Genomic DNA, 13134 nt, shown 5'->3' on the forward strand with positions numbered 1-13134 from the left:
GATTTGCACCCCCTCAAACTTTCGATTTGCACCCCCCTCAACCTTTCAATTTATTTTTCCAACCCATTTTGGCGCCCCCTAAGGTCGGCGCCCGGGGACATATGTCCCCACCCCCCTTCGCTACGCTACTGCTCAGTTTTGACAGTTTTAATGCAATTATCTCATTTAAAAATGTAAAATTTATTTCTCAAAATTGAAAAATTTATAATATCTGCAAGTATTAACATTGTAACAGAAATAACTAGATCAACGCACAACCAGTATTACAAATAAAAACTTTCAAATATAAACTTAAGGAAAAATAAAGAGGTTAAAAGAAGATGAAAACAGAATATTTTTTGTCTTGAGGGAGGCTTTGTCGTACAAGATTGACATCCATGATTTGCAGATGTTAGCTTTAGTCAACTTTTTAAACTATTGCACAAGTTAGCTTTAGTCAACTTTTTAAACTATTGCACAAGTTAGCTTTAGTCAACTTTTTCATTTTTTTACCGGGAATCACGCCGAAGGTGAAGTCTCACAAACGTGATCTTAGCCTGACGATCTTACATTATCTTTTTGTTACATGTGTGATACGTTGTATGAATTGTGCTATTTCATTTTTTTCAGATATTGACAGAATACCTTGATGCCAAATGTCAACTACAGTTTTCATGATGTCATATGACAACCACAACTTTTATGATGTCATGTGACAGCGAAAGTTTTACAATTTCAAATGACAGTCAGTATTCCTAATGTCAAATGACAGTCACAGTTTTCTTAATGTCAAATGACAGTCACAGTTTTCCTAATGTCAAATGACAGTCAGTTTCATAATATCAAATGACAATCACAGCTTTCCTAATGTCAAATGACCGTCACAGTTTTCCTAATGTCAAATGACAGTCAGTTTTCATAATATCAAATGACAATCACAGCTTTACTAATGTCAAATGACCGTCACAGTTTTCCTAATGTCAAATGACAATCACAGTTTTCATGATGTCAAAAATTTTCCACGAATTAAGAGCCTGTTTTAACGGGCACAAATACGTGTTTCGTTAAGGTTTTAGTTCAAGTCTGGTAGATAGCTCACCGTAAAACCCACAACCACGTGACAGGAAGTGAAAAGAGTAGCCAATCAACAGTGTAAACATCCATGGGGGGCTAGAGGCTTCCAGTCACATGACTCTACGTCACAAAGCTGACGTTGACAAAAGAGGACCAGGGATATTTGCTTCCAGTATGGACTCAAAGAATTGACCACACCATTTTTTTATAGTGAGGTGGAAACAGAACCAATTTAAGTAACGGAAAGTTCCATTTAGGGGTCACGTGGAAATTAGGTCAAGGCCACTTTTTCTAATTGGGAAGAAGTTTTTTTCAAGACGTTATGTGAAGTACTCGAAATGAAATAAATATTAAAAAAAAACTCGAACCAAGAGCCTACATAGGTGCTTAAGTCAAGGATTTAAATAGACTTTAAATTGACTTAAAATCTTTTTTGGTGAATCCAATCATGCTATACCGGAAGAAAAAAACGTCTATCAGACTTGATTGCTTTCTGAAAGCTAAGACAAAAGTATGATGTGAAGTAATTGCGTCAAGACTAATTTGAGAAAGTCTAGATTTAAATCAGAGTTGGAGAATTCAGTATAGGCTACATAGATTTTGTTGGATAATACAATCTATTCTAAAGGTACTGACCATTACAATAAACTGTAATGTGTACGTAGTTTAAAGTGTGTACACAGGCAACAATCTGTACACTATTGTTCGTGGGATTACATCTTAGTGGCGTACATACCACTGTGATTGTTTACATTCTGTGGAAAATATGATGTTACGGATGAAAGTCGTGTAGACACTTGTACAGGACTGAAAGTGCGGATATTATTGTCAACCACTGACAACCCGTAGACTACAGTGACAACCCGTCTTTCACTGACGACCTAGGCATAAATAAATACTGACAACCCATACCCAGCTGACAATTAGTTACATCCCAAACACAACTGACAACCACAGATCGCTCCTCCAACACTGACAACCTCTTTATAACTGACAGCAACCTTACAACTGACAACCTTTGAAAGCAACTTAATAAGAGACAATATCTGACATTCACTTTATAACTGACAACCCCCGAGAGCTCTTTCCATTCCGGACAACCACTTTATAGAAACAACCACTGACTGCCACTTTATAAGAAACAAATCTGAGAGCGACTTTATAACTGACAACATCTGACAGCCACTTTATAACGACAACCCCCGAGAGCCCCTCCAACCCGCCCTAGATGCCACTATGGGCAGCAGTGCCAGCACCGTGTCGCCGCCGTCATCACCCGACGGGCATGGCTGGCACGCAGTCCCGGCCCCCGCGCATGCGCAGAGTCAGCAGAACGTCAAGTCCCTGGTCACTCCGGGTCCAATATTTCACACCAAACAGCACCGGCACCTGCGTTCTCTGGACTCCAAGACCTCCCAACTGACCCTAACTTCAGGTAGGTTTTTTATGTGTTCCGTTTCTTCTTCAAACCTAATTATGACTCAACACTTCTGTACCTGCAACTACAAATTTGTTTACATTGCTTTACTTTAATGTCTATCTTTTAAAATACTTTTGTTTATTTTAACATTCTATCACTAAATATTCACAATTAGTATTGCTTGAATTGCCATATTATTCCCCAGTAACAACTTTTAAAATGTATTTATTTTTTCTGCATTGATGAATAATTGACATATCACCCCCTACTTGACTTTTCGCTAAGAAACCATGTGTTGCTGTCGTTACTCCCAGATTGTGTATATTGGCGTCGTCTTCAATTGAAGGCGTGTATCGTCTCTCAGGCTTCGTTCAAACTTCCTACTCTTCCACTGTTACATACCTCAAATCTTGGATACATTTGTTTCATAAGCTGGTCATTGACATATCACAGCACACGTAAATAATTCTACTATTGAAGTGTATCGATCACGATGAAATCGTTTATTTCTTCACAGCGTAGATACAATACAAGCCCACACATCTCTACAAGTCCTCTCGAGCATTAACCTATTAGTTTTCTTTAACAAGCTCATTTTGTTTTATCGGAGATGGTTTTAACCCCAGCCCTCACCAATAACTCTTAGGGTTCATCCATAAATGACGTCACGCTTTTTTTGACGATTTTCCCCTCCCCCTCCCCTCCGTCACATATCGTCACTAAAAGTCAGGACCCCCTAAAATGTCGTCACACCTCAGCCCTGCAAGCCCCTTCAAAGCTGAAATTTTCTTAAAACATCGATATTTTTCTAAAATCTTGCCTGAACTGTCAAAATAGAGTATTTAATCAATTTCTATTACAATTCATTAAAACCGTTTTCTAAAACACGAAATAACGGCTTAAATATTTTTTCTAACATTGCTTTTTTATAAATCAAAAGTGTGACGTTACACCATCTGACCCCCCCCCTCTCATCACACACCGTCACACAATTACGGACCGCCCTCCCCCTACGAGTGTGACGTCATTTATGGACAACACCTTATTCCAACATAACAATAATTATTTGTCTAACGAATCGTGTCCGACACTTTTCAATTTACCATACCCATACTCAAGCTGTACACGTTTTTTTTTTTACTAACAACACTTCATCTTAACACGTAATCTTAACCCTATCACAAATTCAAAACTCGCTTTACGACTATCGATAAACCAAAAGATGTATAATCACCTGTGACTTTAACAGTACCTGATGATAAAATTTTCTCCGTGAGTTAATCAACTACATCCTACTCTCGTAGATTTAGTTTAAAGTTTTACATTGCTTCTGTATGCCTATATGTTAATAATATAATTCGCTATAAAATATTCACATCAATAAAAAAAATTATAATCAATAAGGTAAACGGATATTTTGTAAACGTTTCTTATAAAACTATTTATAAACAGAAGCTCTATAAATAGAAGCCTAAAAATAATCTGGTATCAATTTCTCCAGTCTGATATATCTCAGATCGTCATCTAGTCTTGTTCTTGTTGGAACCCCCACACAACTCTTGTCTAATTGTGTTCATGAGTTTCACATATTTATTGAAATGTTCATTTTAATGTGAATTTACGACACAAATATAAACTATATGGCGTTTTTTAATTCTTCACCAGAAAAAAAAAACGTTTTATAATCTATGGTATAAATGTGACAAATATGGGAAATGTGTTGATGAAGATGTTTATTCAAAACATCACTACTGTCTAGGATAGTATTCAAAACATCACTACTGTCTAGGGTAGTATTCAAAACATCACTACTGTCTAAGGTATATTCAAAACATCACTACTGTCTAGGATAGTGAATAGTTTGCTTGCTTGTGCTAACTGTATCTTGTGAATCTCTTGCTTTTATCACGATAGCCTTTATGTCTGAACTCCAATCTCGGGACTGGTCGGGTCGGTAGAGCTCATGCTAAACCGATCATTCCGGAGTTCGAACCTCCGGGCAGATAATGCCGGAGACAGCCAGTCTTCTAGGAGAGACAACTCTAAAATCAAACAACTGCTGCCTTGTAGTTTGTTCTTGGTTGGACAAAGACTATGGAAGCAAATCCAGAAAGAAAAAGCAGGCTAACTTAGGTGTCAAAAGCCTATATGACGCATAACAAATTGTCATGTAATACTAAGCTGAGTTGCAGGAAATCACTTCCGACATTACAATTAAGAACGAAGAAGAAGATGAACTCCCATCTCATATCGTCGTATTCACGAACGATGAGTACCCGTTCGTCAGCAAAAATTGAAGTCTATTTACAACGCGGCTTAGAGCTGTCAAAAAACGATGATCCATATCTTCAATTTCTATGATAATGACATTGTCCGTTTTAGCCGTAACGGGGGGAAAGAACAGTCTCGCTATCGGAAATCGTTAGAAATCCGAGTTTTGTTTTGTGTTGCTGTCGCCAACTGACAGCTGTCACCAACTGTCCGGCTGAAAAGGTCAGTCCAACTTTCCATCAGAGCCAAATTAGTTTAACCCTCTCCAGGCGTCAGCGTCTGTCCCGCCAGGCCAGTTTTTACCCCGGGAAAATCTGGGGACACATGAAAAATGAATGAAGCAGACGATTGCTGGGTCAGGGTGACCCTGGGACCACCACCCCGGGGTTAGAAGGGTTAATGGTGGTGTGGTGATGTCAGGTGCAGTAGCGTACGCATGGGGGGAGCAGGGGGAGCGGCCGCTCCCCCTCTGGCCATTTTCAGCAAAGTGGCGCCTTTTTGGAAAATGTTAAAACTCAAAGTTTTAAACAATGATATTTGGTAAAAAAATATTTTGGTCGGCACATCTGTCTAAATCACAAGATTTCTTTTCATGCAGCAATTAAACCTTAATGTACTAGTCTAGTAGTGTCTACGTTTACAACACGTATTAACAGCTGCATCAGTTTGCCATTCTAAAAATAACCATTACGATGCATTGCAATGTTTAAAAAACCTCTACGGGTAGTACCACTTGGCAAGAGGGGTGTTAAGTTTAAGGCAACTGTATAATGTATTTGCTTACGAATAATTGAATTAGAAAATGTTATACATGAAACTTCACACATAATTACTTTATATATACAGTTTGAATCGTGTGATTAATTTTAAAAAAATACAATACAGAAACAAATACAACTGATGTGACACCTCTATTTAAATTTACTTATGGGCAAACTGCGTAGCGGTGGGGCAATTTTGACAAGGTCAACAACGTCGTCACGATGAAGTAGTAGTATTCTTACAGTTTGGGCGATAGTGGTTACGATTACAAATTATATGAAACAGTTACAACCCCCCTCCCCCACGGACCCTCTGTAAAAAAAAAATATTGTCATAATACCACTGCTACAAATTTAAATCTATTTCTGAATCAGTATACACGCGTAATATATATGTATGTTTAGAACAGTCATCTAAAAACTGACGCTATGTTCACTCTGAGTTGGTTATCTCCCCCCCCCCCCACACACACCTCACCACCACAATTGTGTATAGCGACATTAATGTCACACCTAGGTATACACTGGGTTGGATAATTGACCTAAAGTGACCGGACAGTGGTGAATGAAGTTGAACCCACCCCTCCCCAACCCACCCCGAACTGATCTGTTAAGTACATGTAGAAAAACGCGTAATGATGTACCAAAGTACCATGTCGCCAGAAAATTAGCTTTTTAAACGTAAAACTCTGTGAATATTGTTTTTGCAATTACCAGTAAAAAGGTGTGTGAACAATACAGTGATCTAACCCATACCTATCACTATGTTAAAAAATCATCTTTAAAGAACACAAAGAAGCAGTCGTTAATTAAAATATATGATCTGAACTAAAAAAGACCGGTATTTAGTTAATGTAGGCTGTTATTCCGAATGTTATCCTGTTAAATCGAAAAGCGTGGTTTTATACCAACTCTGATTTCAAATACTTTCATTATGCTGTACTACTTTAGCATTTATGGTGACGATATATTTAATTCTGATTACAGACAAAAATATTTTGTAAACCTGAATAGTGTTAAATAATTTCAGTATATTTTAAAGTAATTATTTATTTGTTTTGACATTTATAATAAAATGTGTAGATATATACATATTTATATTAAGAGAGTGATTATTTCCCCTATTTTACTTGTCTTAAATAATTTCCCAGGAATTATTATGTAAGAATTTTTTTTACAAGAATTAAAACAGATTGTGCTACGTTCATTGTATTGTTTTTGGTTGTAGTGTGTGTATATTTTGTTTGTTTTTTTGTTTAGATTGATACAAGTTATGATTTGTCGGCCTACATTGTGTGTTTTTTCTTATTTCTTCAGAGTGCTACTTTCAATTTATTTTACATCATAGCGAAGTAATGACATACAGCTAGTAATTATATATATATATATATATATATATATATATATATATATATATATATATATATATATATATATATGTATATGTATATATATATATATATATATATATGTATATGTATATATATATATATATATATATATATATATATATATATGTATATATATATATATATATATATGTATATGTATATATATATATATATATATGTATATATATATATATATATATATATATATATATATATATATATATATGTATATATATATATGTATATATGTATATATATATATATATATATATATATATACATATATATACATATATATATATATATATATATATATATATATATATATATATATATATATATATATATATATATATATATATATATATATGTATATATATATGTATATATATATGTATATATATATGTATATATATATATATATATATATATATATATATATATATATATATATATATATATATATATATATATATATGTATATATATATACTAAAATACCCGTCATCCGTTGGATAACTGTGGGTTTCGAGGGTCATCCATCAAAAAACATCACGTCTGTCACTCAGAGGCATAGCGACCCTTCCCGGCGCCCGGGGACAAACTTTTCGATGTTAACCCCCCCCCCCCAAAGATTTCGATTTTCAACCCCCCCCCCCTCCCTCAAACTTTTGATGTGAACCCCCCCCCCCCCACTCAAACTTTCGATTTGAACCCCCCTCAACCTTTCAATTTATTTTTCCAAACCATTTTGGCGCCCCAACATATGTCCCCCCCGCCCCTCCCCTCCCCCACCCCCGCCTCCCCTCCCCCCCCGCCTCCCCTCCCGCCCCCCCCCCTCCTCGCTACGCTACTGCAGTGTCACTTATCGTCACAAAAAACAGACCCCACATTCAAAAATATGTTTTTTATCTTTTAAAAACACCGAAAACACCGATTTCGGACTATCCCTTAATATACTGACGTCACAGGTGACCTACTCAACTCTACTTCACCTGCCCAGTGTCCCGCCAAGTCTCAGACGACATGTTTTTATCGTTTAAAAAACGATTCCAGCCTAGCATGTCTCTGACCACACTATCCTTTCATATGCTTAGGACAAAGAAACAGATGAACTCTACTTCACCTGCCCTGTATCCTGCCAAGTTCAGATAGGCAACTTTATCATTCACATCTAAAAAAAAATTGAAAACAAAAATATCATTGACATTGGTCTAGAACCCGTGCCACTTGCATGAGAGACGGCTTCTCTACCAACATAGCTATTTACTCGTGACGTCACAAGTGAATTTTTATACTATACGTATGCAACTTTATTTACGCGCATAGATCTAGATCTAAGTCTAGTAGTAGTAACTTTCAAATTAAATTTTATCTTAAATTAGCCAAACAAAGATTTATATAAAATAAAGAAGGTTTGAAATTATCTAGATCTAGATAGAATTATCTAGATCTAGATTCTACGACTCGTTTTCTTAAGTCTTAAGTTAAGTTTTTCTTGCTAGATCTAGATCTAATCATTAGCTACGCTAATAGGCCCGGAGCGAGCATTTCAAAATTACCATATTCCAAACAAACATTTATATAAAATAATAAAGGTCTAAAATAGTTTAGTATTATAGAAAATCATTATTATCTAAATCTAGATAGAATTATCTATATTTTAGATATACGACTGAGCTATATCTAGAGTTTACGTCTATAATTTTGCACACTTAGCGGTATAGAAGCGGTATGAATCTTAAGCTACGCAAATAGATCTAGGCCCTGACTCCAGCATTTCAAAATTTGCATAGGGGCCTAGTCAAAACAAAGATTTATACCAAACAATAAAGGTCTAAAATATTTTAGTATATAGAAACTCATTATTATCTAAATCTAGATAGAATTATCTATATTCTAGATCTACGACTGGTTTGCTTAAGTCTTAAGTTTAGTTTTTCTTGCTAGATCTAGAATCTAGATCTAGATCTAATCATTAGCTACGCTCATAGGCCCGGAGCGAGCATTTCAAAATTACCATATTCCAAACAAAGATTTATATAAAATAATAAAGGTTTAAAATAGTTTAGTATATAGAAACTCATTATTATCTAGTTATTATCTAGATCTAAATCTAGATAGAATTATCTATATTCTAGATCTACGACTGGTTTGCTTAAGTCTCGTTTTTTTTTTGGATTGTATTTATTTATAACTATTAAATCTTTGATTTGACCTAGATCTAGATTCTAGATCAATAAATAACTTTCTTGGACAGATTTTAGATCTAGAGAAATTTATCGTAAAACTAAATGAAAAAGACAGTTGAAAATTGATATAAGTGTTGGAACGTAATAAATACAGCAAACGGACGTATTGTTAAAGTTATGACCGACAGAAAATTAGATTTAGAACGCGTTAAACTTGTGAATGGGAACACAATTTTCTTCGATAGACGCCGCCATTTTATTGTACTAAAGAGTAAACAAAAACCTGTGACGTCACGGTCCCGCCGAGTGTAGTGGTCGTTTTAATCTTTTTAAAAAAAATGGGTTACTCTGCGTATGAATAAATCAATAAATTAATTAACGTCTTTAAATAAATGTGCGATTAACAGTCTGTCTTAAAACAAATTTTTTTCTCTACCTACATACTATTTACAGCTTTCCACGATGAGTGCAACCATGCGAGATAGTCAATCAGGCAAACAAACAAACAAATAAATATTCAAACATGTAAACAAACTTGACTTTTAGTAGTATTAAGATGTATGTATATATATATATATATATATATATATATATATATATGTATATATATATATATATATATATATATATATATATATATATATATATATATATATATATATATATGTATATATATAATACACGTATATAGAACGTGTTAAAAATTCGGCGCCTTTTTTTGCACTTTTCGCTCCCCCTACAACGAAAACCTGGATACGCCTCTGGTCAGGTGATACAGCAGCGATAATGATGCGTGGTCTAGCTAGGACAATGTCACATGGTACATCTATTGTCACGAGGTACATCCACTGTCACGTGGTACATTCACAATATCGTGTGGTGCACATAGGTATATGTCACGTAGTACTCACAATTTAATGTCACGTGGTACATTGTCACGTGATACACATAGTTGAATGTCACGGGCTACAAAAAGGTTAATACCACGAGGTTGGTCTTGCGTGCTAAAAAAAAGATAGACGTCAACTACACATCACAGAGAACTGGACGGTCAGCTACACATCCACATAGAGAACTGGACGGTCAGCTACACATCCACACAGAGAACTGGACGGTCAGCTACACATCCACACAGAGAACTGGACAGCCAACTACACATCCCCACAGAGAACTGGACGGTCACCTACACATCCACACAGAGAACTGGACGGCCAGCTACACATCCACATAGAGAACTGGACGGTCAGCTACACATCCACACAGAGAACTGGACGGTCAGCTACACATCCACACAGAGAACTGGACAGCCAACTACACATCCCCACAGAGAACTGGACGGTCACCTACACATCCACACAGAGAACTGGACGGTCACCTACACATCCACACAGAGAACTGGACGGTCAACTACACATCCACACAGAGAACTGGACGGTCCCAGGCTCTTAGGAGATCTCCCAGCTGATATAAAGAGAAGAAGTTGTGGCACAGTCTGGAGTTTGTGTCTTTATGTGTTACTGAGCGTCAATGTTCTGCATCTGTATCTGGGCAGGATGATATATCATCCACCAATGCCCTGCAACGAAACTGTGGTGCTACACATAATCAAGGACTTGAGCTGTTGTATTGAACTCATCAAGGATTTGAGCTGTTGTATTGAACTCATCAAGGATATGAGCTGTTGTATTGAACTCATCAAGGATTTGAGCTGTTGTATTGAACTCATCAAGGATATGAGCTGTTGTATTGAACTCATCAAGGATTTGAGCTGTTGTATTGAACTCATCAAGGATTTGAGCTGTTGTATTGAACTCATCAAGGATTTGAGCTGTTGTATTGAACTCATCAAGGATATGAGCTGTTGTATTGAACTCATCAAGGATTTGAGCTGTTGTATTGAACTCATCAAGGATTTGAGCTGTTGTATTGAACTCATCAAGGATTTGAGCTGTTGTGTTGAACTCATCAAGGATATGAGCTGTTGTATTGAACTCATCAAGGATTTGAGCTGTTGTATTGAACTCATCAAGGATTTGAGCTGTTGTATTGAACTCATCAAGGATTTGAGCTGTTGTATTGAACTCATCAAGGATTTGAGCTGTTGTATTGAACTCATCAAGGATTTGAGCTGTTGTATTGAACTCATCAAGGATTTGAGCTGTTGTATTGAACTCATCAAGGATATGAGCTGTTGTATTGAACTCATCAAGGATATGAGCTGTTGTATTGAACTCATCAAGGATATGAGCTGTTGTATTGAACTCATCAAGGACTAAAGCTGTTGTATTGAACTCATCAGGACATTGAGCTGTTGTATTGAACTCATCAAGGACATGAGCTGTTGTATTGAACTCATCAAGGACTTGAGCTGTTGTATTGAACTCATCAAGGATTTGAGCTGTTGTATTGAACTCATCAAGGATTTGAGCTGTTGTATTGAACTCATCAAGGATATGAGCTGTTGTATTGAACTCATCAAGGATATGAGCTGTTGTATTGAACTCATCAAGGATATGAGCTGTTGTATTGAACTCATCAAGGATTTGAGCTGTTGTATTGAACTCATCAAGGATTTGAGCTGTTGTATTGAACTCATCAAGGATTTGAGCTGTTGTATTGAACTCATCAAGGATATGAGCTGTTGTATTGAACTCATCAAGGATTTGAGCTGTTGTATTGAACTCATCAAGGATTTGAGCTGTTGTATTGAACTCATCAAGGATTTGAGCTGTTGTATTGAACTCATCAAGGATATGAGCTGTTGTATTGAACTCATCAAGGATTTGAGCTGTTGTATTGAACTCATCAAGGATTTGAGCTGTTGTATTGAACTCATCAAGGATTTGAGCTGTTGTATTGAACTCATCAAGGATTTGAGCTGTTGTATTGAACTCATCAAGGATTTGAGCTGTTGTATTGAACTCATCAAGGATTTGAGCTGTTGTATTGAACTCATCAAGGATATGAGCTGTTGTATTGAACTCATCAAGGATATGAGCTGTTGTATTGAACTCATCAAGGATATGAGCTGTTGTATTGAACTCATCAAGGACTAAAGCTGTTGTATTGAACTCATCAGGACATTGAGCTGTTGTATTGAACTCATCAAGGACATGAGCTGTTGTATTGAACTCATCAAGGACTTGAGCTGTTGTATTGAACTCATCAAGGACTTGAGCTGTTGTATTGAACTCATCAAGGATTTGAGCTGTTGTATTGAACTCATCAAGGATTTGAGCTGTTGTATTGAACTCATCAAGGATTTGAGCTGTTGTATTGAACTCATCAAGGATATGAGCTGTTGTATTGAACTCATCAAGGATTTGAGCTGTTGTATTGAACTCATCAAGGATTTGAGCTGTTGTATTGAACTCATCAAGGATTTGAGCTGTTGTGTTGAACTCATCAAGGATATGAGCTGTTGTATTGAACTCATCAAGGATTTGAGCTGTTGTATTGAACTCATCAAGGATTTGAGCTGTTGTATTGAACTCATCAAGGATTTGAGCTGTTGTATTGAACTCATCAAGGATTTGAGCTGTTGTATTGAACTCATCAAGGATTTGAGCTGTTGTATTGAACTCATCAAGGATTTGAGCTGTTGTATTGAACTCATCAAGGACTTGAGCTGTTGTATTGAACTCATCAAGGATATGAGCTGTTGTATTGAACTCATCAAGGATATGAGCTGTTGTATTGAACTCATCAAGGACTAAAGCTGTTGTATTGAACTCATCAGGACATTGAGCTGTTGTATTGAACTCATCAAGGACATGAGCTGTTGTATTGAACTCATCAAGGACTTGAGCTGTTGTATTGAACTCATCAAGGATTTGAGCTGTTGTATTGAACTCATCAAGGATTTGAGCTGTTGTATTGAACTCATCAAGGATATGAGCTGTTGTATTGAACTCATCAAGGATATGAGCTGTTGTGTTGAACTCATCAAGGATATGAGCTGTTGTATTGAACTCATCAAGGATTTGAGCTGTTGTATTGAACTCATCAAGGATTTGAGCTGTTGTATTGAACTCATCAAGGATTTGA

At 36.1% G+C, this 13134-nt stretch overlaps 1 protein-coding gene across 1 annotated transcript in view; it reads left to right on the forward strand.

Moving 5' to 3' along the window:
• The first annotated feature begins 2403 nt into the window (after positions 1-2403).
• The window catches only part of LOC131928839 (paladin), a 107157-nt gene continuing 96426 nt past the window's right edge, over positions 2404-13134 (forward strand). Inside the window, exon 1 of the mRNA XM_059284984.1 lies at positions 2404-2488. The gene's annotated coding sequence lies outside the window, so the exon portion shown is untranslated. The remainder of the gene's footprint in view (positions 2489-13134) is intronic.

Source organism: Physella acuta, unplaced genomic scaffold, assembly GCF_028476545.2.
Source record: "Physella acuta isolate Inbredline_101_S28 unplaced genomic scaffold, ASM2847654v3 ptg001554l, whole genome shotgun sequence".
In the NCBI taxonomy this organism is placed as follows: Eukaryota; Metazoa; Mollusca; class Gastropoda; family Physidae; genus Physella; species Physella acuta.